The sequence below is a fragment of the Danio rerio genome, chromosome 18 (genome assembly GCF_049306965.1).
Source record: "Danio rerio strain Tuebingen ecotype United States chromosome 18, GRCz12tu, whole genome shotgun sequence".
Classification (NCBI taxonomy): domain Eukaryota; kingdom Metazoa; phylum Chordata; class Actinopteri; order Cypriniformes; family Danionidae; genus Danio; species Danio rerio.
In genome coordinates, this window is record NC_133193.1 from 25308259 (window position 1) to 25334849 (window position 26591).

Genomic DNA, 26591 nt, shown 5'->3' on the forward strand with positions numbered 1-26591 from the left:
GCCATGATGACAGCATATAATATTTTACTAGATATTTTAAAAGTGCCATTTAAAGGCTTAACTAGGATAATTAGGTTAACTAGGCAAGTTAGGGTAATTAGGCAAGTCATTGTATATCGATGGTTTGTTCTGTAGTATCGAAAAAAAACAAAAAACTTTTGACCCTAAAATGATGTTAAAAAAACGTAAAATTGCTTTTATTTTAGCCGAAATAAAACAAATTAGTCTTTCTTGAGTAGAAAAAAAACATTATAGGAAATACTTGAACAATTCTTTGCTTTGTTAAACATCATTTGGAAAATATTTGAAAAAGGAAAAATAAATCATAGGAGAGGTGATAATTAAGACATTACCATATGGTTGTATAAACAACCCTGTTATTTTGACCATATTTTCATTTTGAAGTTATTCTGATATACTTACAAAACTTTTATGATTAACTTATTTCTTGATATATATTAAGCTACAAGGGATTTATCCTCATCCCCCTCACTCATACCATTCTTATGAAGTCTACATTCCACAATAAAAATATTATGCTTAAGTGAATAATGTCACATTGGTTGTAGTAAAACTCTAAATCTTCAATTTATATGGAGCTGTAACTGACAATTTTATTGCATAAAAATGACCAAGTTTCCATTTCTTAGCTGTTATAAACAATTAGAGATGGATATTATTTTCCACACACACACTTTTCAGCATTATACCGTTCTGGATTTAATCACTGGCCACTAGAATAAACTCTAGTTATTAAGGAATATAAATGTTTTCAAAAGTAATCAAAGAGCCAAAGAGGAAGAGATGGGAACGACAGAAGAGAAAGAGAGAGAGAGAGAGCGAGCGAGCGAGAGAGAAAACAGAGAGACAGAGAAACAGAAATTCAGAGGGTATAGTTGAGGTCTGTAATTGAAAGCAGCTTGTTTTCTAATGTGTACTTCTGAGACTGAGAAGGTTTTAAGTTTGCTTTCGCGCATATACCTCACATGTCTCTGAATATATTACTAGAACTTGTGTTTACATGAAAGGAGGATAAAGCGTGTTAAAAAAATATTTAAAAAAAGAAATGTCTGCATGTGAACTAGAAGTGTAACTAGATTCTGTTTAGGCATCCCTTTATATTGTTTACCAATGCAGATCCTAACGTTTGAATTATTCGACTTTTGAAATAAGTAATATTTGCAAAGTTTGCTTATTTAAACAAACGACTCAAATAACAATTCTACTTAATTTTTAAACTCACAGGTAAGAAAAATAAATGATTAGCATGAATAATGTTATGGCCAGTTGTCAAGCCACATCATGCATATAATATAGTCTATTAAGGGTATAGATACAACAGAGACAATAATATGTATTTATATTTTTCATATGGCCATGAATTGAAATTTTGAATTTGGCCATTAAACATTAGCTTTTATAGGCAAAATTTAATTATAGAGATAAAGTCCCAAAATAATAGACAGTAAATTTGAATCCTCCTGTCACTTAAATACAGATTTACAGTATCTTAGATACATGCTTTACATGAAGAAAAAATATATTGTTTTTAACACTGTAAGACAAAAACTGCTTCTTAATATATACAATTTGAATCTATAAAACATAAATAAAATAAAAAAACTAAAAAAGCTTGTTTATCCCCCCAAAACATAAAACATAATACTTGTTAATCGTCACTATAATATATGCTATAATTTTAGTTCAATACTAAACTAAAATAAACGTAATGTTTCAAATTAAATTTGAAAATTCGCAAAATGTAGAGAAAATTGTTTAAAACAATCAAATTGCCAAAATAAAATTCTAATTAAATTTTAAAATGTACTAAAACTATTAAGAAAAAGTGATTGATATATATATATATATATATATATATATATATATATATATATATATATATATATATATATATATATATATATATATATATACATAAATATATATATACATAAATATATATATAAATATATATATATATATATATATATATATATATATATATATATATATATATATATATATATATATATATATATATATATATATATATATATAGTTGGAGTCAGGATTATTAGCCCCCCTGTTTATTTCTTTTCCCAATTTCTGTTTAACGGGGAGAACATTTCTAAACATAATAGTTTTCATAACTCATTTCTAATAACTGATTTGGTTTATCTTTGCCATGATGACAGTAAATAATATTTTACTTGATATTTTTCAAGACACTTCTATTAAGCTTAAAGTGACATTTAAAGGCATAACTAGCTCAATTAGGTTAACTAGGCAGGTTAGGGTAATTAGGCAAGTTATTGTATAACAGTGTTTTTTTTTTTCATGAAGACTATTGAGAAAAAAATAGAGAGTAATAATTTTGACCTTAAAATGGCTTTAAAAAAATAAAACTACTTTTATTTAAGCTGAAAAAAAAAAGACTTTCTCCAGAAGAAAAAAATATTATCAGACATACTGTGAACATTTCCTTGCTCTGTTAAACATAAATTTGGGAAATATTTAAAAATGAAAAAAAAAAAAAAAAAAAAAATCAAAAGGGGGCTAATAATTCAACTATATAGCTATTTCATATATATAGCTTATTAATAAACATAAAAGATCAAAATAGATCTATGGGGGGGTGTACTCATATATACCCACATACAACCCTCACAGATCTATCTTTATCTTTTATCTTTATTAGTAAGCTCTACGATATTAAATTTGTGCATATACATAGATTAGTCAGTACTGAAGCCAAATCTGGAGCTTATCTAACAAAATAACTTAAGACAGAGGTCCAAAAACTAGTACACCCAAATCTATATGTAATAGAAAAATATTAAATACACATTTTAAAAAGAGGAAAAATCAAGAAGCAAAAAAATAGAAAATTTTAGTTGAAATTTTGTAGGTTGTAATATTTTTGTTTGCAATATTCTGCTTAAATTGTAATATCTTTCAAATTCTAAATATGTTTGGTGACTAATATATTATTTTAATAAATATCTCTGTTTAATAAATCTGTATATAGATTACACTATATATACATGCATACTACAACTCTCAACAAAAAAGGGAAGAGAGACAGTGCATCAAGTGAGTTTGAAAATTGAACTAAACCGCACACACACACACACACACGCTGGCAGTGGTAAGGCAGAGAACTCTCAGCGCAAGATTTAATGAGTGCTGAGTTGTTGTGGTATTTGCAACACGGCCAAAAAAGCTCAGCTATGTTCAGGAAGCATGTGAAGTGTCTGCAGTGAAAAAACGTTGTCAAACAAGATTTGGGATCAATTACCCAGACAGAGAGTGTAATGTTTATGCGAGCCCCCTGAAAGACGCGGTGTCCGGGTAAACTTCAGCTGCAGGCCCTGAAGTGCTCATGTAACTGGCTCTTGAGGTTTTCTCTAAGGACATTTGTTTTGTCACCTCCATTAAGGGCTGTTTGGTCCCAACAACATAGCCCTAGTCAGCTTCCTCCTGCCCTGAAGAAATAAGTGTGAAACACAGGATGTTAGTTCATGTTTTGATGATATAATTTGTTCACAGAATATCTTGTTTTGTGTTCAACAGAAGAAAGATATTCCTAGAAGTTTGCAAGCACCTGGGTACATGTAAATGATAAGGATTTGTGAACTATGCAGTAAAAAATCCATTTTCCTATGAACAAAATAAACAGAGATTTATGTATGGAACCCACTGTCACACTTCATAAAATGTCAGTATGCATGGTTTCAGACTGTGTTTTAATGGTTGCATATTATAAGCTTATTTTTCTGTCTGTATGATTAAATTCTGTTATACGTCACACACAGGTTTCCCTACTGACCATGTTATTTTATAACAAAACTTGACCAAATGCATCAATAGTGGAATGAATCAGTGCTACTAGTTCATCAGCTCTGTTGGAGCTCAAACAAAGGTATTTATATGACCACTAAACAGTTGTCGGCTACAGGTCCGCTACAGTGTTCTCTGATTTAAACCACAAAATTAACTAGTTTAAAGTCAAATAGAAAACTTCTGTCAATGATGAGGAAAACAACTGAAACTCTGTGCAACAACGATCAGGTTAGATGGTTTTTCATTTCACAAATCACCAATTATCATGTTTTAACCTATTAACACTAATGAAAGTCACTGATAAATGAGTGATGCTTATATTGAATTGTATTATGTTATTAATGTATTACATCTAATAAAGTAGCAACTTAAATGACTGCATTTTTGATCAATTGTTTTCTTCATAACAACTGCCATGAAGCAATTAGGCTACTTTGTCTAATGGTAGTGAGGTTGTTATACAGCCCTTGTGGCAAATGTGATCTACAAATGAATAGGATGATACAATTGTAACAAAACTGTTACACTAGAAAAAAAGTGTGGGAACTTCTTGAATTGAAGTGAGGTTGTTATACAGCCCTAGTGGCTATTCTGATCTACAAATGTAAAACAACATGTACAATTGTACCAAAAATGTTTTTAACAAAAGATACAGTTTTTGTTCATCTTTACTCATGGTCCTGTAAACTTGTAACTCAAAGTACTTTCAAAAGGGTTTTTCTAAGAGACAGATGATGTCTCAGAAGACAGAATTATTAATATCATACAGTGGTCAGCATAATTGAGTACACCTTATCTAAAAAAAAAATGAATATTTTGATCAATTTCTCAATATAAGCAATGTATTTTGGTGCATTTAAACAAAACATATTTATTAAACAGATCTATTTATTTATTTTCACTAAACATATTTATAAATTGAAAGATGATACAATTAAATTCAAGCTAAATATTGCAACAAAAAATACAATTTAAAAAATTTCAACTAAATTTTTAAATTATTTTGCTTCTCTTGATTTTTCCTCTTTTAAAAAAAAATTATTTTATATTTTTCTATAACATATAAATTTGGGTGTGCTATTTGGACTGTTATCGTTACCGTTGTTTTGTTAGATAAGCTCCAGATTTGGCTTCAGTACTGACTGATCTAATGTATATGCACAAACATAATATTGTATAGCTTTCTATAAAAATATGAATTCAAAAGATAGATTTGCGAGGGGTGTCCTTACATATGCTGAACATTGTAAGTGCACCAAATCAGGTGCAATTATCACAATCTGTCTCTTAAATGTTGGTCTGAAGCTCTGTTATGTGCTAATGAACCTTGAATGAATTTTATTTATTGATATAATTTAAGAGGCATATATGCTATCTTGAAATAGCTGAAGCTTTTTTTTGTGTGTGTGTGCAAGACAACTATGGAATTATGGCTAATTATTAAATCTTGCAGAGTACAGAGCTCATTTAAAGTTCCACTTTATGAGTGTTTTCATTCAATGCGGTGGTTAGAGTTTCAACATGACTAGACTTGTTCTAATGTCACCCTAGAAAGAGAGGGGGATATTCTTAAAGAGTCATGGTCCAGGAAATACATTTCTGATGTCTTATGTAACATTGGGTAAAAAAAAGCAACATTTTTCAGATTCTTTATGATATCAACCACAGTTTTTGACCTCTGTGTAAAAGGGCAGGTATGTGTGTGCACACTTTTTAGGTCATAAATTATGCCCACACGGAATCTGCAGCATGCAGAAATCCACAGATTTATGTAGATTTTGCTTTAGCCCATCACCGAATCTGTTTATTTACACATATAAATGTGTACATTTATATTAATTATTTTTATATTAAAGTGATATGATTAGGTATTATGGACATGTTTATATTATTTATTCACAATATAGTTAGTAAATATATTATTTTCTGTCTTTTAGTAGATTTGAAAAATTGATTTTGTTTACCAAACAAGTAGCTCTATTTGAATTTGCATGGTAAAAAAAAAAAAAAAAAAAAAAAAAAAAAAAAAAAAAWTATATATATATATATATATATATATATATATATATATATATATATATATATATATATATATATATATATATATATATATATATATATAACTTTTAATTTTGTGTTTCAAGTTTTTATTTACTCCCAAAATCATTCAGCGAAAAAAATAAAAATAAAAAATAAATTAATAATATTAACAAATAAGAGCATTTGTTAGGAAATTCGCACAAAAAATATAATAAAATAAAAAACTAAAATTTCCTTAAAATCATAATCTATAACTGAAATTTCAGCATTATCTTAACAGAATAACAGATGTTACTACATTTTAGATTTTTTTCCATCTCTGAGGTTAATTTTAAAGAGACTCCTATCAATGCGTTTTCACCTATACTTCACCATTTCAAGTTATCCGACTGAACTTTTACAGAGAGGTCAGAGAGTTGCAGCTTCTCTACGAGTCTCTGGTAATAAGAAGAGCATTGGTTTGGACATATGCAGAACAAACAAAAAAACATAATAAAAATGTATAACTCATATTCAATAAAATAAAATGTTTAACTCAAATTTCAGTATCATCTCAAAATACTGCCAGATGTTCCTACTTTTTGGATTTTTTTTTAAAGAGACAAATATCAACACATTTTCACCTACTTCACCATTTTAAGACATTTGACTGAACTTACAGAGAAGTCAGAGAGTCGAGGCTTCTCTACGAGTCTCTGCCCATATGGTAAGTTGCAAACAAAAGCATCTGCATTCCATTCAGCAAGAGTAAGAGGTGTGAATGTCAGAGAGACAGGGCAGTGGGGTCAATGCTTACAACATGTCAAGGAAACACTTCTGTATTACTGCATGGCTCAAATACTATACACGCTACAATGTGTGAAAAAGAAACCTGCTTTTCTGCTGTTTTTCACACCTCAAAACCAAACTAAGCACACTGCTTTTGTTCAGCTCAAATGCTTGACATTATAGCATTTATCCGTTCGTGATGTAACCCACAGTTTCACAATTGCAGCATTTTATTTATAAACGAACAGGAATATTATCCATGATTTCCGCATGATACAATGTGCACTGTCAGTCCTCAGACAGCGATAGTGAGCGGTAAATCTTTACGAGGATAAATGATAGCTCTCCAGGCAACAGTTGAACGTTGTAGCACATAATGTAATATATTTTGCTTTGGTTTCAGAAAATTAAATCTGTGGTTCACCTCAAAGGGCCTCGCAGCATGGAGTTCCTATACTAAGCGTAACTTTTATGGTTCCATGGGATTCCTATGTCTTCTAAAATGCCTCAATAGACAATGAAACTACAGCATGTAAAAACTGTTTTAGTTACTAATAAAATACTTTCTGTGCTACTGTGAGCAAGACAAATGAACTTTAAGTATGTCATATAAAAAAGATAACCTGGCACTAAGGGTGATTAATGAAAAAACCTCTCTCTCTCTCTCTCTCTCTCTCTCTCTCTCTCTCTCTCTCTCTCTCTCTCTCTCTCTATATATATATATATATATATATATATATATATATATATATATATATATATATATATATATATATATATATACAGTTGAAGTCAGAATTATTAGCCCCCCCTTAATTATTAGACCCCTGTTTATTTTTTCCCTAATTTGTTTATCGGAGAGAAGATTCTTTCAACACATTTCTAAACATAATAGTTTTAATAACTCATCTCTGATAACTGTTTTATTTTATCTTTGCCATAATGACAGTAAATAATATTTTACAATATATATTTTCAAGACACTTCTGTACAGCTTTGTTTATTTTTTCCCAATTTCTGTTTAACGGAGAGAAGATTTTTCCAACACAAACATAACAGTTTTTATAATTATTTCTAATAACTTTGTCTTTGCCATGATGAGAGTAAATAATATTTGACTAGATACTTTTCAAGACACTTCTATACAGCTCAAAGTGACATTTAAAGGCTTAACTAGGTTAATTAGGGTAACTAGGCAGGTTAGGCTAATTAGGCAAGTCATTGTATAATGATGGTTTGTTCAGTAGACTATCGAAAAAAAAATGGGGTTAATAATTTTGTCCTTAAAATGGTGATTAAAAAATAAAAACTGTTTTTAATCTAGCTGAAATAAAACAAAAGACTTTCTCCAGAAGAGAAAATATTATCAGACATACTGTGAAAACTTCCTTGCTCTGTTAAACGTTGTTTGGGAAATATCTAAAAAAGAAAAAAAAAATTCGAAGGGGCCTAATATATACAGTTGAAGTCAGAAGTATTAGCCCCCATCGATTTTTTTTTCGTCTTTTTAAAATATTTTTCAAATGATGTTGATGTTTGATAATATTTTTTCTTCTGGAAAAAGTCTTATTGTTTTATTTCAGCTAAAATAAAAGCAATTTTTGATTTTTAAACACCATTTTAGGGCCAAAAGTATAAGCTATATTTTTTTCTCGATAATCTACAGAAACAATCCACGCTTATACAATAACTTGCCTAATTACCCTAACCTGCGTAGATAACTTAATTAACCAAGTTAAGCCTTTAAATGTCACTTTAAGCTGTAAAGAAGTGTCTTGAAAATATCTAGTAAAATATTATTTACTGTCATCATGGCAAAGATAAAATAAATCAGTTATTAGCGATGAGTTTTTAAAACTATTATGCTTAGAAATGTGTTGAAAAAAAACTTCGCTCCGTTAAACAGAATTGGGGAAAAAAAATAAACAATCGGTTTAATAATTCAGGGGGGCTAATAATTCTGACCTAAACTATATATCCGACTATATATATGTGTGTGTAAAATAAAAAACTACATAATTTACCTAATTACCTAGTGGACCTAACTGCAATAAAAACAAACAATAATTATATTCAATTACAGTAACTATTTACAGTACTATTATTATTATTATGAGTTAAGGTGGCACAGTGTGTAGCACGACTGCCTCAAAGCAAGAAGGAGGTTCGAGCTCCGGCTGGGTCATTTGGCATTTCTGTATGGAGTTTGCATGTTCTCCCCGTGTTTGCGTGAATTTCCTCCTGGTGCTCTGGTTTCCCCCACAAGTCCAAAGAAGTGGTATAGGTGAGTTGGGTAAGCTTAAATTGTCCATAATGTATGTGTGTGAATGACTTTGAATGGATGTTTTCCAGAGATGGGTTGCAGCTGGAAGGGCATTCGCTGCGAAAAACATGCTGCATAAGTGGGCGGTTCATTACGCTGTGGTGACCCCAGATTTATAAAGGTACTAAGCTGAAACGAAAATGAATGAATGAATGAATTATTATTAATAAAAAGCCATTTTGTAAACCTTTCATTTTGTATTGTTTATTTTTATGTTTAATTAGATCTTTCTTACAACTATGAGAACATGATTGACAAATTCACCTGGACTGGAGAGCTAAAGAAAAGAGGAAGAAAAATTATTTAAACATTTTCAAAATGTTTTAGTATTAACATTTCCCAAAGCATTTTAAAGTCTAAATCAAAACTCACAAAACAGAGACAATTGAAAGTCAACATGTCACATAAACATCACAATACAAAATGTTAAATTTAATCATTCATTCCTTCATTTTCTTGTCTGCTTAATCCCTTTATTAATCTGGGGTGCCACAGCGGAATTAATCTGGGGTGCCAACTTATCCAGCACGTTTTTACGCAGTGGATGCCCTTCCAGCCGCAACCCATCTCTGGGAAACATCCTCACACACACACTCATACACTACGGACAATTATAGCCAACCCAATTCACCTGTACCACATGTCATAGGACTGTGGGGGAAACCGGAGCACCCGGAGGAAACCCACGCAAATGCAGGGAGAACATGCAAACTCCACACAGAAACGCCAACTGAGTCGAGATTCGAACCAGTGACCCAGCAACCTTCTTGCTGTGAGGTGACAGCACTACCTACTGTGTCACTGCGTCGCCCTTGTTAATTTTAATATAATTTTGAAAAAGATTTTAGATAGAATATAACACTTTCTCAAAAATAAGTGTACAAATGCGTCATTGGGGTGGTACCTTTTCAAAATGTACTTTTTAAAGGTACATATTAATACCTAAAACAGTACCGCTTTTGTACCTTTATTACTGAATGTCATGTTCATCAAACTTAAAATACATTTATCAGGTTTCAAAAATGTTTGTTATTAAACAATAAATTTTTTTAATAGAGTCTAAATAAATATAACTTAAAGTTTATTTAACATTAGGCACCAACTAATTTCATTCATTCATTCATTTTCCCTTGGCTTAGTCCCTTTATTAATCTGGGGTCGCAACAGCGAAATGAACTGCCAGCATATGTTTATGCAGTGGGTGCCCTTCCAGCCACAACCAGGTACTGGGAAACACCCATACATTCTCACATTTAAACACATTCACTACAACCAATTAAGCTTATTCAATTGCATGTCTTTTTTCTGTGGGGGAACCCGGAGCACCTGGAGGAAAACCACGCCAACACAGGGAGAACATGCAAACTCCACACAGAAACACTTACTGACCCAGCTGGGGCTCCAACAACCAACAACCTTCTTACTGTGAGGCAAGAGTGCTGAGTCCTGATCCATTGTTTTTGTTTTTTTCAATTTTGCGTGAACTATCCCTTTAAGTAACTTTGAGGGAATCTAATCCCCTCTTGCACACCAGCAAATGGCCACAGAGCTGTCACATCTACGACTCTAGCAGATCCAACTCTACAAACAAGGTCCAAGTTTACAAGGCAGATGCTTTAAAAACACGACCTATTGCACTGTCTAGTAACATCCCAAAATACGACGTGACCTTAATCTGCGCAGTGCAGCTAGCGCGGTGAATCAGCTGGACCATTACATCAAAGTCACCAAAGCTCATTAGACTGGAATGATCAGTTTAGACACTGCGGTCTGACCCAAAACACTCACTGATCGGCGGCACTCATTACTGCTCTTGGAAGTCCTAACACATCAGGTCATGCACCGGCTAATCTCTCCTTCAGCATTGCCTAGCGCTCCTATCAGGATCCGTGGACGCCAGGGGACGCATGAGGAGGGCCAGATTACATACCTTTTGTGTAAATTGTGCAGACACACACACACACACACACACAAAAAATTATAATCCCTTACGTAACTTGTGTCTGAAGCTTTTCCTGTTTCATTCTTTTTAGCGAGCGTTGGATAATTGAGTATAGGGTGTCCGTTTGGCCTGGGTCAGTCTAGACTTTTCTTTATGAATGAAACATAAGCAGAGGAAGCACTGCTCAATTGGGTGCGGCTGCTGCGCCATGTTTGAAACGCCAGGTTTCTCTCTCTCTTCTTTCCCATGTCTAGCGTCATGCTAGCTAGCAGAGTACTCAGCTTCAAACCATTCCTATATGTCAGACAATCGCTGAACTTGCCAACCTCCCCCCTTAACTAAGCTGCGGCTTAAATTACAGGTAGGGTTGATACTAATGAAATTTCACTCGACATAATGAACACCTGGGAAAGTCAGCAATCTCTGCAAAGGTAAACAGTGGGATGACCTTATTAGCTGGGTGTGTTTGCATTTTACATGCATAAGGTCTGTTTATACTTTGTCAGCTTCCTCTTATAATGAACTGAGGTGTCAGCGACTAATGTAATCTTCTTGTGAAGTATACAAGGTAAATTCAGGCAGCATGGACTCGCTTGCTATTACAAGGCTAGCATGAAGTGTTACATATTAATACAAAACAGGAAGACAACTGATAAACTGAGCAATAACTACACTAAGTTTTCATTCTGTCAGTTTCAAATTGCATAAGATAGAGTTGATTAGTCATAATAGTGACTTCATGATATCTGTCATTTTAAGAGTGGAACTATGATGTCAATTTGTATGCAAAAACCCAGAAGCAAGTAAGCAGTTTCGGTTCCCTCGTCCCAAAGTCAATGGGTTTTTTGGTTAAATCTCAACAGGATTTTGGTTAAATCTCTTAAATAAGGTTTGTGGTTACCACAAATTCAAGATACTTTCACATTTTATTCTACGACATAAAACACATCAGTTACATTCACTGGCCACATTACTTTGGCATATATCTCAGCTCATTTCAGCTGCAACCCGGCAGTGGTATAGAAACACACCAAATAACCCAAATAAAGTTTCTTAACATTAAACTAAAGTAATAATAAAATTTATGACCATTGTTGAGGCTATCACATTACAAGTAATGCGAGTTAAGTAATAATATTACATTTCTAACACATTCCATTTAAAAATGAAGAAATAATATTTGAGTTACTATTTAGTTTAATTTATTAACTTTTACTAAATAAATTGCTGAAGCAAAATCAACTAGTCACATTGAACCATGCATTTAGTGAGAGAATTTGCTTCCTGCGAAAACAGATAGAAATGAAGATGGCAGGCCATAAGCCTTACATTTCTGGAATGGAAGTATTCTCATTGATTTGAATGCATTGAAGAAAAAAGGGTAAATGAAGGAGTAGGTTATACATTGTTCATTGCAGAGCTCATCTATTAAAAAAAAAAAAAAAAAAAAAAGAAAAACCCTAAAACCCACTCTTGATTTTTAAAATTCGGTTACGCTTCTTGAAAAAGACGATTGCTATCAAGTTACTAAATGGGACTACTTTTACGTCATAGAGCTGAACTGTCTGGAACACAGCCTGCTTGCGTTGGGCATTTTGATTTGTTAGATTTAAGTATTTTTATGAATAACATATTATAGTTTGTAGTATTTTTCTAATTGGGAAATTCAGATGATGTGAAGATAATTCCTTAACTTGTAGAGACCGGACAGATTAATTTGTTTATCATTTATTTTAATTAAACAATTTTATGAGGATACTGCTCACCAGTGCAGCCTGTCTCTTTCCTGCTCTCAGTGATGCAAATGTGTGCATAAATTTGTAAAAATACATTCATATTAACTATTATTTTAATAGTAGTTTTTTCTTTATTTGAACACATTTAACTTTATGTCATAACTGCAATACTTACACTCCTCCTTAAATGTATAGCATATGTGACTATATGGCCTGCTTTTCACTGTACCATGTGATACGTTGTGACAAAAAAAAAAAAAAAAAAAATTTGAATGTTGTTCTCTATTCACAACGGAACTGGCAGGCATTAGATAGACTTGTCAATCACGCCTCATCAAGGTAAGCAGGCTGTATGCACATGTGTGAAACACTTATTTAAATATGTCTTATGATAATACTTTGTAGGCACATTTCTAAAACAAATAGTAGGTGTTTTGAAACTTTTAAAATTGTAAAGCAAAACAAATGTAATTCCCATTGAAGAAAAAATATCCAAAAGGCAGATAGGTCTAAATACAGATGCATTTTTTGAGTATTTGTTTATAATATATAGAATGGATAATAATATAATAAACTGAGAGAATAAATCTTTGTCATGGACCATATTTCTAAAAAGCAGGGTGGTGCTGACGTACCAAGCGTGAGCCACGAAGTCAGTGTAGTCCGTTTAGCCTAATGTTAGCTTTTCTGTTCTTGCATTTGCATTTCAGATCCAAAACTGCTAAAAGTTGTGTTTTCATGTGAGGATTATCCGGTTGGACAAAAGTGTAAACTGTGTTTGAACACAGAACTTATTATACTGTAAAAAATGCAGGGTTCCATTTATCAGGTTTCAAAAATGTTTGTTATTAAACAATAAACTTTTTTTTAATAGAGTTATACCAACACAAAGAGACAAGCTGCAATGATGAGCAGTTTCTTCATAAAATTGTTTAATTAAAATAAGTGATAAACAAATTATTCTGTCCGGTCTCTAAGTAAAGGAATTATCTACAAACAATCTGAATTTCCCAATTAGAAAAATACTACAAACTATAAAACGTTATTCATACAAATACTTAAATCTGACAAATCAAAATGCCCGATTAGCCTAATGTTAACTTTTCTGTCCTTGCATTTGCATTTCCGATCCAAAACTGCTAAAAGTTGTGTTTTCACAATTCATTTATGTTGTCCCAACACAAATTGATTAGGTTAACTTAACACTTTTAACAAATGTATTTATGTATGTAAAAAAAAAATAGTTGTCCCAATGCAATTTCAAGAATTGAGAGTTGCTTCAGCTCATTTTAAATAAGCAGTTTGAAAAAAGTATAAAAAAAAAAAATTAAAAAAAAAAAACTTTTTTTTTTGAGTGTATTTGCAATCTTCGAAAAGCCTATGGGAAAACGCTATAGGGATTTTATCGAGGGAAACAGTTTTATGCTAGCTTTCGATTGGCCTACAAGGGTGGTGTCATACACTAATTATTATATTACTTTTCCATTTTGTTACTTTTCCACTCCAAAAAAGTCTTTCAACACTGGAAATTTGTGTTATATAATTAGTAGTAATACTTTAAAATAATGTATATTAGTTCATGGTAGCATTTTCTCTCTGTTTTTACTTGTTATGCTGTTATGAAGAACATTTGCTGCACATCTGTCACTCATATTACATGTTTAAAACTTGTTCTGTCTCTTCTAATTTATGAAATTTCACACATGCTGTTTCATTCATAATATAGCATGTGGAAAACAGCTTGTGAGCCAAGCATTATCTCCTAAACAACATTATTAAAAAAAAAAAAAAAAAAACTTGAAAAAGCCACATGAGCGTCACAAGTACATGGATGATGTTCAAGCAAGATTCTTAAATAAACATTTAGTGGATCCTTGACCATGAGAATGTTTATAATAAGACATTCACAATAAATTTTTTATTGATTGTGAAATTAACCTAATGTGTGATAACCAACGTACCCTGACTCAGTCACTATCCTTCAGCTTAGTCCCTAATTTATCGGGGCTTGCCACAGCAGAATAAACCACCAATTACCCTGCACAAGTTTTTATGAGGCTGATGCCCTTCCAGATGCAAGTGGAATACAAACATACCAAATAAACCAAATACAAAGTTTCTACACATTAAACTAAGTTAATAAACACAGTTATGACTAGTGTTAAGAGTAACGCATAGCAAGAGTTATGTAATAATATTACTTTTCAAAGTAGCAAATATAGCATTACTTAAAATAATTAAGTAATAATATTTGAGTTACTTTTTAGTTTCCTTAATTGAATTTTACAAAACAAATTGCTGAAGTAAAATGAACTTAGTCGCATTGAGTCATGCACTGGATGAGAGAATTTGCTCCCTGTGGAAACAGACAGAAACGAAGGTGGCAGGCCAGAGCTTTAGATTTCTGGAATGGAAGTATTCTTATTGTTTTGAATGCATTGAAGAAAAAAAAAAAGTATAAATGAAGGTGTAGGTTATACAGTGCATTGTTAACTTCTATTAAACAAACTGAAAAAATGCAAAAGTAACTCAAAAGAAATGTGACGCATTACCATAAGATTAAATTTATTTGGGGAGTAACTCAATATTGTAATTACTTTCAAGTGTAACTTTCCTCAACACTGATTATGACAGTAAATGATTGTATATGATATTCATGAAATTTTGATTATTATTTAGATAACAAAGTTTTACACTAGATGTCAACCAGAGGTAGCTAATCATTTTAATAATCTCTTAGTATTAGCAATAATAATAATAATAATAATAATTATATATATATATATATATATATATATATATATATATATACACACACACACACACACACACACACACACACACACACACACACACACACACACACACACACACACACACACACACACACACACACACACACACACACACACACACACACACACACACACACTGTATATATGCTGGATAACCCCTGATTAATAAGGGGACTAAGCTGAAAAGAAAATGAATGAATGAATGAATGAATGAATAATAAAGTGGCAATCTCTTTTTAAAAGGAACCTTTCAAGTACTAATATGTATAATTCAGGCACTAATATGAAATGGGACAGTTTACCCAAAACTGAAAATTCAGTCATCATTTACCCACTCTTTAGTCGTTTCAGATCACTTTGATTTTCTTTATTTTGTTGAATACAAAAGAAGATATTTTTGAAAAAAAAATTTAAATTTAACTTTCATAGTATTTGTTTTCCTTCTTTATGAAAGGTTACATGTTTTCAGCTTTCTTCAAAATATACTTTTTAGTGTTCAATACAATAAAGAATCTCATAGAGGTTTGAAACCACTTGAGTAATTTATTTATTTATTTATTTTTGGGTGAGCTATAAATAGATAGGTACAAAAATGGACCCTTTAAGTACAAACATCTATATTTTTGAAAAGGTACTGCAACAGCTTTTTTACTATTATTTTTCTGAGAAATGATTTTGAGATAACATAATTCTGCCTCATCATATGAGTAAAACTCACAACAGCATGCATTCTTAAGCCATTAAAAACACTTAACAGCAGTTTACAGTATGTTTTCCATCAAAGCAACAGCATTAATGTAGCTATAATTTACCTTTTGCTCGGGTAAGATTTTATTTCACAATGAATATTGCCAAAATAATTCTCATAATAATAAAGCACATAAGAACATGTTTTGTTTTCTAGAAAGCCTTTCGATAATAATAATGTATATTAGGATCAAAGAGATATGGGTGGGCAGCTTATGTAACTTGATGGCAGAGTTAAAAGCACTTGTATTTGACAAAACTTAACTTCTTATCTTTTTTCCAAGCCAAATCAAAGCAATGACACTATCCACCCACGCAATATAATGTTTTTAATATTCCAAGCCAGTTTGCTGTAATGTTGAGGTTATGAAGATGATAAATTTTATTTTACAAATGAGTCAACTGTTGAATGAGTAATAGTACTACTATTGAAATCGTATGAGAAAGTAGTTAAATATTGTAACACATTACTGGTAACATTACACTGTTTACCCATGTACGTCATTATCCACAAACATTTGATACAATTCCCACTCCTTTCCTCCTCCTCATTAAATAAGCATGCAAACTCACTCTTTAAAAATGTGACAAACAAGAGGCTGGTGCTAGCATATCTACAACACTATGTAACTTTGGGCATTGACCTGCAAATGGAAAACATTGTATTGCATTCCATCACAGTGACTCTCTCACATGTAATTACTTCCACATTAGATCCTTCTCTCTCACTCCCTTTCATGAAAGCAGATCCCCTCTGACATCTCCAGGAATACAGCCATGTGTTAGCAATGCACTTATGTTACACTCACATTGCCACAGAACTCCGCTTCGCTGCACATCTCCTCAAAACAATTGTGCGCAACCCTGCCCCTTCCTTGTGCCTGTGGAATCGATTTGTGACACAGTAGCTAAACCTTGCATTCAAGATCATCTCTCATCTTTCTTCCGTTTAAAAGGGCCCAGCAAAATGTAGGGTGGCCACATTATAAACTCTTTATGACTTAAAAACAATTAGGCCAAAAGTTATTTAGTAGATAAGTGGATTATGACCAGTGTTACAAATGGGGTTACCAGATAAGATTACTAAAGGAAGGACATTCATGAAATGGCTCTTTTTAGTGAACCAAAAGTCCAGCATACACTGAAAAAATATTCATTGGATTTATTATATACATATTTTTTTATGCAAGTGGTTGCAACCAATTTATTTGGGCTGTATTTAAGCAATTTGAGTATTATTAAATTTAATTGTTAAAGTTCATGTAAATTGTTTGCATCAAATCTTTTCAGTGTACTGTGAAAATTGTAGTGTGGTCTAATTCACAAACTAATTAAACCCAACCAGTGTAGGTTGAGTAATGAATGGATATTGTATAAGGGTAGCTCATTATACATCAAAGTATATGAAAATATTTCTTCTATGTTTATAAAAATAAAAGTTTTTGGGTGTTTGTACCTATATGTTAGTCTTAAAGAGCCCCTGTTATGTATTATAAAAGGTCATATTTTGCTTTTGGGGATCTCTAACAACAGGCTGATATGCATGCAAGTTTAAAAAACACGTTCATTGTCTTATATGCATTCATTTTTACCTTATTATCCCATCAACTCCCATATGATTTATTCAGCAATTAATTTGTTCCCAAACCCCTCCTTAGCACGATGTTAATCTGCGCTGATTTGTCTTATGACCCAGTCTGTTGCGATTGGTCAACTGCGTTCATCGCAAGACAGAGAGAACTGCCCACCAAGGCTTATCAACATTGTTAAAGAAGCCAAAGTGCTGAGTATGTGTGAACCCAATGCAGGAGTACATTACAGCAATGCAGCTAAACACCAGTATATTGCTCTATTCTAAACCATAAGTAAAAACAACAACACACAATCAGTATTAATTCACACAGTGGCAAAAGGTGAACTATTTTAAAACTTGACTGCCATATGTGTGTAGAAACAGCTGATGGTGGCCATAGCAATGACAATTAGCATGATCATGAGCTCACAAATGCATTTAAATCCGTAAAGAAAGCAGCACACGTCACATTTTCAACATGGCTTTAGATGCGATATGTGAATATAAGGAGATATCCGGATAGAGTACAAACCGCATGAAGCGATTACAAGTAACAAAACACAATTCAATACAAATTTTGCTAGCTAAATAAAACAAGGAGGCAACCATTTTAATTGCACTTACTTACACTTGTGAACTGGAGGAAGAAACTGATTGATGAACTGTGTACTGATAAAGTTCCTGTGAAGCTCTGACAAAGTATTTACATTAATAGTATGTTCTGATCCTTCCTTTGACAAATGGCTGATGAGTCCCCCATTTCAGGGTAGATTATTGCATTAATCACCAGAACATTCACTCATTAATGTTCACTCATCTTCTGTCCTGATCAGTCCTATACACACCTTCACTCAGCAAGTGTTTGACGGGATAGGAGCGTTCATGTTTTACCATCTCCAGCACTTCATATTTGGTGTGGCATCGTGTCAACGTCAAACAAACAGGCAAAAGAACCGGACGAACGACGAATCATTTAATCACCTCTGATTCGAATCTTTTATTTAAAAAAAAAAGAAAAAAAAAAAAGAAAAAAAAAAAAACAATATTTTTAAACAAGGTGAACTTTTAGATTTAAACTTCAGCTGGATGTTTTCATTCACTTAGAGCTGTGTTGCACACTGCATGGAATGTCATTTTCAAAAACCCATAATAGGGGCCCTTATAAGGTAGGGTAATCACGTTTGCAACATTAATTTATATTTAAAGGAAATAGTTGAGTAAAGAATTTAAATAAAATATTAAATATAACAGCAAAAACACAATATGTATTAAGCAGAGTCAGAGTTGGAACTGAAGTTGTTAAATTCAGCCTGTTTTCAATTCATTTGAGTATAAATGCTTCTTTGATAAAGTGTAGTTTTGCAAATGTCAGCACATTTGAGGCAAAGGCTTAGCGAAACAAAGCATAAGTCACAGACGGCAGTTCTTCATTTAGGCCAAAGTCAAACCAAATAAGGCTTTCAAGCACTTTGGATTTCTTCAAATGCAAACAAGTGGAGACAGGTGTGAAAAGGCATGAAAAAACAAAAAAAACAAAACAATACCTGATAAAAATCGCGTTGCAATATTAAAACAGATCATAACTTTTAATGTGTCCTTGCCTTGCATGAGAAAGCAGAAGAAATTGAGGTAGGTGAGACTCCTGCTGTGGGTAGGTATACGGTGCCAAGTCTCTAAGCTCACTTCACCATTATTTCTATGAGGCATATAAAAGTTCTTTATCACTTTGTCGTGCTGGCAATGAACTTTGCTAAGCTCACTCCTGTACCTGAGAGTCTGCTTTGTTTCTCCCGTCACCTCGCTTTGCATCGTATCTGCGGTTCTGGGCTCGCCGGGGGTCTGGGTTTTACGGTGTTATACAAGACAATGCTTTGTGTACGCCATAACGCCTCCTCCTGTTCAACTCAAGGTGAAAATAACAGAACAAGCAGTCAGCCCCATTATTATAATATCAGTTTACATATCCAGGGCACAAAACAGTGAGGGCCATTTCATCAAGCTAATTGCCTGTGCGTAAGAGGGAGCAAACTTTTTCTCTATCTCTCACTTATGAAGCCTTTTTTCTTAATCACAAATAGAGCCCTTGTATCCCTGAGGGACTTGCATTCTAATTTACAATTGAACCTCAGAGCAAAGCTATCAATCTTTCCCAGACAGATTTTTTTCTTCTCTCGTCTCCCCCATCCCCATTTTCTTCTTCTTCTTTCCTCTATATAACTGTGTTGAAAGCGTTAATGGATGAAGAGACAGGCACGGCATAGCTGAGTTTTTTCCGCAGAGCCATGCCGTGTTTGACAGAGGCAAACCACAAGAGTCAAGGCCTTGGCACTGTTAGCTATGCGCAAAGGCCAAACACCCTGGCCTTCATAAGCTCCTGGCAGCAAAAAGCCCTCGAGTGAAGGACCTCTGGAGCTTAAGAGATCACTCTTTAAACTTACATGTCATGCAGACTAACATTTTCTCCAGATAGGGCAAGCGGTGGTTGTTAGCAACTGTGAGTCCGTGTTTAACTTTCATTTATTCAGTACTGGCTTGTGCACCACAACCAAAAAAAAAAAACAAAAACGAAAAACAAAAAAAAGGTCACTTGTTGACTTTCGAAGCCTTTGGACTTGACTGGCCCATCCCTCAATCACTAACGCTCATATCAAAGACCCCGGAGAGAGTGAAAAGAGGGATTGGATTGAGCCAGCATTCCTCCGTGCCAAGTGTCGCCCGCTCAGAGACACACCGTGTCCCTCCCACCAGCCCTGTAATGATGAGTCTTGTCGTTAATGAGTTAATGCGAAAACTCTCAATGTCATCGGCAAAGATAAGAGGGAAGAAAGCCCAGCATTGTACGCATAATGACAGACTCCCCGACTGCCCCCAAGATGTCACGGGTCAGCCATGTTAAGAATGTGTGCGCCCAATCATCTACTGATGCTTATCTGGCTGGCCTGCAGCAAACCAAGACACGGAGCGCTGATGAATGAACAATGGGGCCCGTGGATTGTTCTGCCATCCACATGACAGCTTCTATACCAACACATGATGACATAACCAATCAATATATCAATTATCCGACAACTTATTGGGCCAGATGCATGAAAACACACATTATGGAGCATATTCCATGCTAGGGTTGTGGGAACTACATCTAGTTTTTGGAATGAAAAGGAGGAGGGTGACCTTACAGTGAACTGTAAGGACTGTCGTTACCTCTGTGGCCTGCCATCGTCAGGTCACTGTTAGTGTTCAGAAGTATTCAGATCAATGGCTCACACTTTATCTTGTGGAATGCTTTAAAAACAAAATGTATGGATACCACTTCCTTTCAATAAATGCTAAAATAATAAGTGCAGTGAAGATTACTTACAAATTGTTGTTCGATATTGATTGCAAATGACAAAATTGTAATCAGTAACCATACATAGCAAACCTGATTACTTAGGTCAAGGGCCAGACAGAATCTGCGGATATTTATTGCTATTTCTGCAGAGAACTTGGGTTAAAAATCTGCAGATTTCTGCGGAATTATTTAGGTAGTATCATAACTAAAACCTTAATATGTGAAATAAAAAATAATTTTTACTTTTATTTATTGTTTAAAATGCAAATCCAATTAGATTCACTTTATTTGGTAAACAAAGCAAGTCTCTCATATAAATTATCTACTAAAAGACAGAAAATATTACTTTACAAACTGCATTGTACATAAATCAGATGAACATTTTCACATTAGTCAATATAATTAGCCTGAAAACTAAAAAGAAAAATATAGATACACACATTTACTCAAGTAAATAAACAGAATTATTGATGGGCTAAGAATTCTACGCGCGCAGATTCCATGTGGGCCTACTTATGGGTAATCTAAATTGGTTATTTTAGTCTTTGTATTCTGAATACATTTGGATTACTTTTAGATTGCATTTGACAACTTGTTGTTATTAGAAAATTGTAACTATATTTTTTATTTATTGTTATATTATTATGAAATTATATAAGAGTTATTTTTTTCAATAATGTGAACACTGACAGCTAAATGATTTTATGATTTTTTATAAATAAAAAATGTAAAGTATAATAAAAAAAAAGGAAGATGCAACTTTAATAATAACATTTGTATTGTTGATTTTCCTCCAAAATCATGTCAGTAACAAATTATACATTGTTCATTGGACATTACAAAAGACTTCATAAACAGTGAAAGTGCAAGCGTGGGAAATGTTTTATGATTTAAAACAATATAAAAAAATATATTTATAAAATAAGTAAAACAATATATTTATTTATATTATTTATTATTTAATTAACTATTAAATATTGGAGCATTTAAAAGATACTTCTGAGCAAATTAAGAAAATAATAAACATAAGAAAGTATTAAATATATAGGGTGGGGCGGTGGCACAGTGGGTAGCGCTTTTGCCTCACAGCAAGAAGCTCATTGGTTCTTCAATCAATTTTTGGCATTTTTAGGCATTTCTGTGTGGAGTTTGCATTGTATTCCCCACAGTCCAGTAACATGCACTATAGGTGAATTGGGCAAGCTAAATTGTCCATGGTGTATGTGTGTGAATAAGAGTGTGTGGGTGTTTCCCAGTGGTGGGTTGCAGCTGGAAGGGCATCCACTGCGTAAAACATATGCTGGATAAATTGGTGGTTCATTCTGCTGTGGTGACCTCTGATTAATAAAGGGACTAAGCCGAAAAGAAAATGAATGAATGAAATATTTACATATCCAGCATTAGGGCTGTGTGATTAATTGAATGTGATTGTCATGCGGATTTTGTGCATGTCGAGTACTTGCTTACAGATGGAGCAGCATTTAGTACACAGAACCACTGACAAGCTAAACAAAAAAATCACAGACAATTTAATCTGTGAGATTCTGAAATTGAAGATAGCCATCGTGCGATGTAACAATGTCTGAAATAAATCTTTCTTTTAATAGCAAAGTCCCTTTAAGGCAAGTCATTTTACTCAGCAGACATCCTTTTAACGCCTCTCGGTCAGTATGTTCGGGCATTCTGTCTGATTGGGGAAACATAAAATTCTCCAAAACTGTTAGCCTAGCTTAGGATTACATTACATAGTTGTAATCACCAATAACGTGATTGCACAAGTGTACTCGAAAGAAACCAGATCATGACACCAACCTCATTTATGGCTATTCTACACATGATTATGCTTTAAAAAATGCTGTCAGATCGTGCTGCTCATCTGAAGTAATTCACAACTCTTGATGGCAAATCGTCACTTCAGGTCAGAATAACAACACATTCGAAAATGAGTGTGATGGCTAGCAGCAGTGAGGAGATTGTAAATAAAAAAGGATGTCACCAGAGTGGCTTTTTGGTTTCTTTTCTTGTGCATCCCAGCCACTAGCACCCCATCTGAAAGTTTTTTTTTTTTTACCATAGGGGGTAATATAGTCATTCAACTTCATAATTTATAATGTTGCAGTATGTATTTTAATAACGAAGCTTGGTTCCTTTACTTGAAAGCTTGGATTTGATTATTATAACTTGTTTTGTTTACAGCGTTTGAGGTTTACTGTATCATTATTATTCACACCTTACAGATGTTGATCTACCTTAAAGTTTGCTTTAATTGTTCAGTATTTACTTTTTACCATTGCATACACTTTGTAATAATTTATTAATCCAGTTTAAGAGTCTCTTTAACACTTATGTTTTTTTTTATTAAAGAAAAATTAGATGATTTGTTGAAGTATTTTTGTTTTTGCCCTAGTAACATTGGTAAATTAAAATAAAGTGGTTAAATAAAAAAAAATCTAATATTCCTAATTGGATTATTAAAAAACATTCAATAATTATTGATAATAAATGATATGAAACATGATATTGTGATATTTGTTTTGGCAATATCGCCTAGCCCTAATTGGAAGCTAGAAATTCCGCTTGTTTTCACTTAATTTTAGTCCAAATCCTTCTTCGTAAAGTGTGGTTTTGCCATTAAAACAAAATCTGAAAAATTAAAGAACGGATTTTACCAAATAATTTTAGCCACACTTCGTCATAAAAGCATGATGTCACTACTTTAGTGTGGAGCAACAATCATAGCAGAGCCAACAATGTCTGTTTGTGTGCATCTAACCACATCGACTAGACCACGAATACTTCACCCTCCACCGCTAAAGAGAGTTTGACTTAGTAAATAATCCTCCGCTAGGTGACAAATTACAGCTTTTGCATCGCATTAAAGCACACAACCTGAAAAGGTTAAGGGGATGAATTCCAGCTGTCAGTGACATCATAAAACCTGACAAATTGTATTATAACAGTCGGTGACATCCACACCACTGAGGCGTTCTTTTTCTGCCGGTCCCCAGCGCAGTCTTGTCTCAGATTCAGGTCTCTGGCTCAGCCTGCCAACTTAGACAATAGGGGCCTTGCCAAGTCCAGTGGCATTTTGTCTGGTTCTACATTATCTGAAATCAAACGCTCTATTCTGCTCCCACCACTACACATGGAACAATCAGCGCTGATGTGGGAATGCCTGTAATTCGCACAATAGGACGTTGACATTTATACCCAGCAGAGGGAGAGAAAAAAAAACGAATTATAAAAGACCGGAGTCCTGGATTCCATTTGTGCATGGCACACAAGACAGAGGGGTGGAGGAGATAATGACACTTTAATACAGGGCTGTTAGTAAAGGTAGCTCTTCATAATGGGAGGTGGAGAGTCATTCACAACGGACACCTGTTTGCCAAGCAACTCAGCATGTGGACAAATAGAGGACCAGGCGTAGTGGGACTAATAGATTAAATGCGCGCTATTGGACATCTCTGACATGCTAAATCAAGTTCAAAGGATTGATCATTCATTTCCTAGTTGCTGCAGATAATCACAGCTTAATGTATGCGCTTGATGCGTTTGTTGCGCAGAGAAATGCAGATGGATTCTATTTACAGACACACGTCCTGACAGATGCGTTTACTCTGTTAATTTGCTCTTTTGCAATGAAGTAGACATCAAACTACTTGTTGTAGGTATTTCCATGCGATTAAACATGGTAAGGTTTACGATAAGGCATTCTGACACGATCTAAAATAACTGGGTATTATTGCCTGTTATCCTGAAGCCTGAATAAGATCACTTCTGTCTTTTACAAATCCTATAATACAAGATTAGGCCTTTTGACCTCGGAGAAGAGATAATGACATTAGCTAATGTCCTGCCGTTACTGTAATGCTACGTGAGGGAGAAACACAACCTCACATTACACTGCTTGGTTTAAATGCTTACAAATGCATTGTAAACAGGCTTGTTTGGTTCAAACGCTACATGTTTACTAGATTGTATTATTATCTTTAAAGTGTTAGTCTTAAAAAAGCTTAATAATCTAGAACAGGGCAGATCATCCTGCTGTGGTGAACCCTGATTAATAAAGGGACTAAGCCGAAAAGAAAATGAATGAATGAATCTAAAACATTTATAAAGCACTTTTTATAAACTTATTTTAACTATCAACATTGATATAAATATATATTTTTTCAATATTGATTATATGAAAGGTTTCTTAAGCACCACATAATCATACCTGAATTTCCGAAGGATAATGTGACACTGAACAATGGAGTAATGGTTGCAGTATTGCCACCACAGAAAAACAAAAAACAAAGCAACAGTTAATGTATTGTTGTGTTGCTATGCTGCAACAGCTCAATAAATATAATATTGCTTTGTTTCAAGGAGTGATAACATGATAGTTTGATAGTCCATTTACAAAAACTATGCTTATTATCTTATTTTAACTTTATCAGAACTTTACCTAAATTTAAACACAACTATTAAAAAGGCTAATTGTTACTTATTCATCTCACAATTCTGATTTTTTCTTCTTCAGATATGTTAGTGTTATGTCATCTTCAGTAAAGATTACTTTTAACATAGAAGTTCTGATTTGTTTGGTAACACTTTATTTTGATGCTCCCTATTGCACATTTTGTAGATTAAATTTTGCATTGAAACTATGTGCCAATTACTTCTAATTTAAGTATTACTAGACTGTCTGCTCAATATCTGCTGATACTGCTCCTTCAACAGACATTTAACTGACTATAAGAAACTTTGCAAGTACATTTCAACTTATACTAACACTAACCCTAAACCCAACCTAACGGTCTACTTATGATCTAATGCAAATTATTTGACATGTAGATGCAAAGTAACTTAGCCAACAAAAAGCGTTAAAGCAACCAAAAAATTTTTACAAATCTTGACTTATTTTTTGATTAATTTATTACTTACTTTACTTTTTGTGTTTGTCACATTCTAGGTTCATTTTGTTATATAGTTCTTACTTTTTTCTTATTTCTGATTATGTCACAATAGGCTATCTGCACTCGGATTTTAAATTTTTAGCCAGGCAGCCCAAAGGCTTTTTATTACAAAATTGTCATGTTTAAGATCTGATTTCTATAAAATCACTGTCTGTTAGATATACGATATGAAGTGGGTCTCAGATAGCACAAGAAGCACTGCATTAAATTACATTTCCACCGCCTTGTCTTTAAAATATGACAGTTTATTTTACCCCAGTATTTGCAATGGAAATTCTGCACTAGCCTGTTACTAATGATGGTGCTATAGTGGTTACAATGGTCTCTCATTTCGTTTTACACTTGAATGACTAAATGAATGCTTAGGTCTATTTAACTAAATGTATTGCAATAACATTACAACACTGTAAAAAAAACCTTGTAAAATTGAAAATAGTCACATTAAGCTTTCAACGAAAGTTTATCGTTGGTTTTAAAACTAGCTGTGTACAGAGCCCATTGCAAGTTTATAATTTACAATTACAATTTA

General features: G+C 33.2%; 1 protein-coding gene across 6 annotated transcripts in view; it reads right to left on the reverse strand.

The window, feature by feature from the left end:
* The window catches only part of nr2f2 (nuclear receptor subfamily 2, group F, member 2), a 154872-nt gene that overhangs the window by 16322 nt on the left and 111959 nt on the right, over positions 1-26591 (reverse strand). For all 6 annotated transcript variants that reach the window (XM_073928862.1, XM_073928859.1, XM_073928857.1 and 3 more), the window contains one exon: positions 3299-3485. The gene's annotated coding sequence lies outside the window, so the exon portion shown is untranslated. The remainder of the gene's footprint in view (positions 1-3298; positions 3486-26591) is intronic.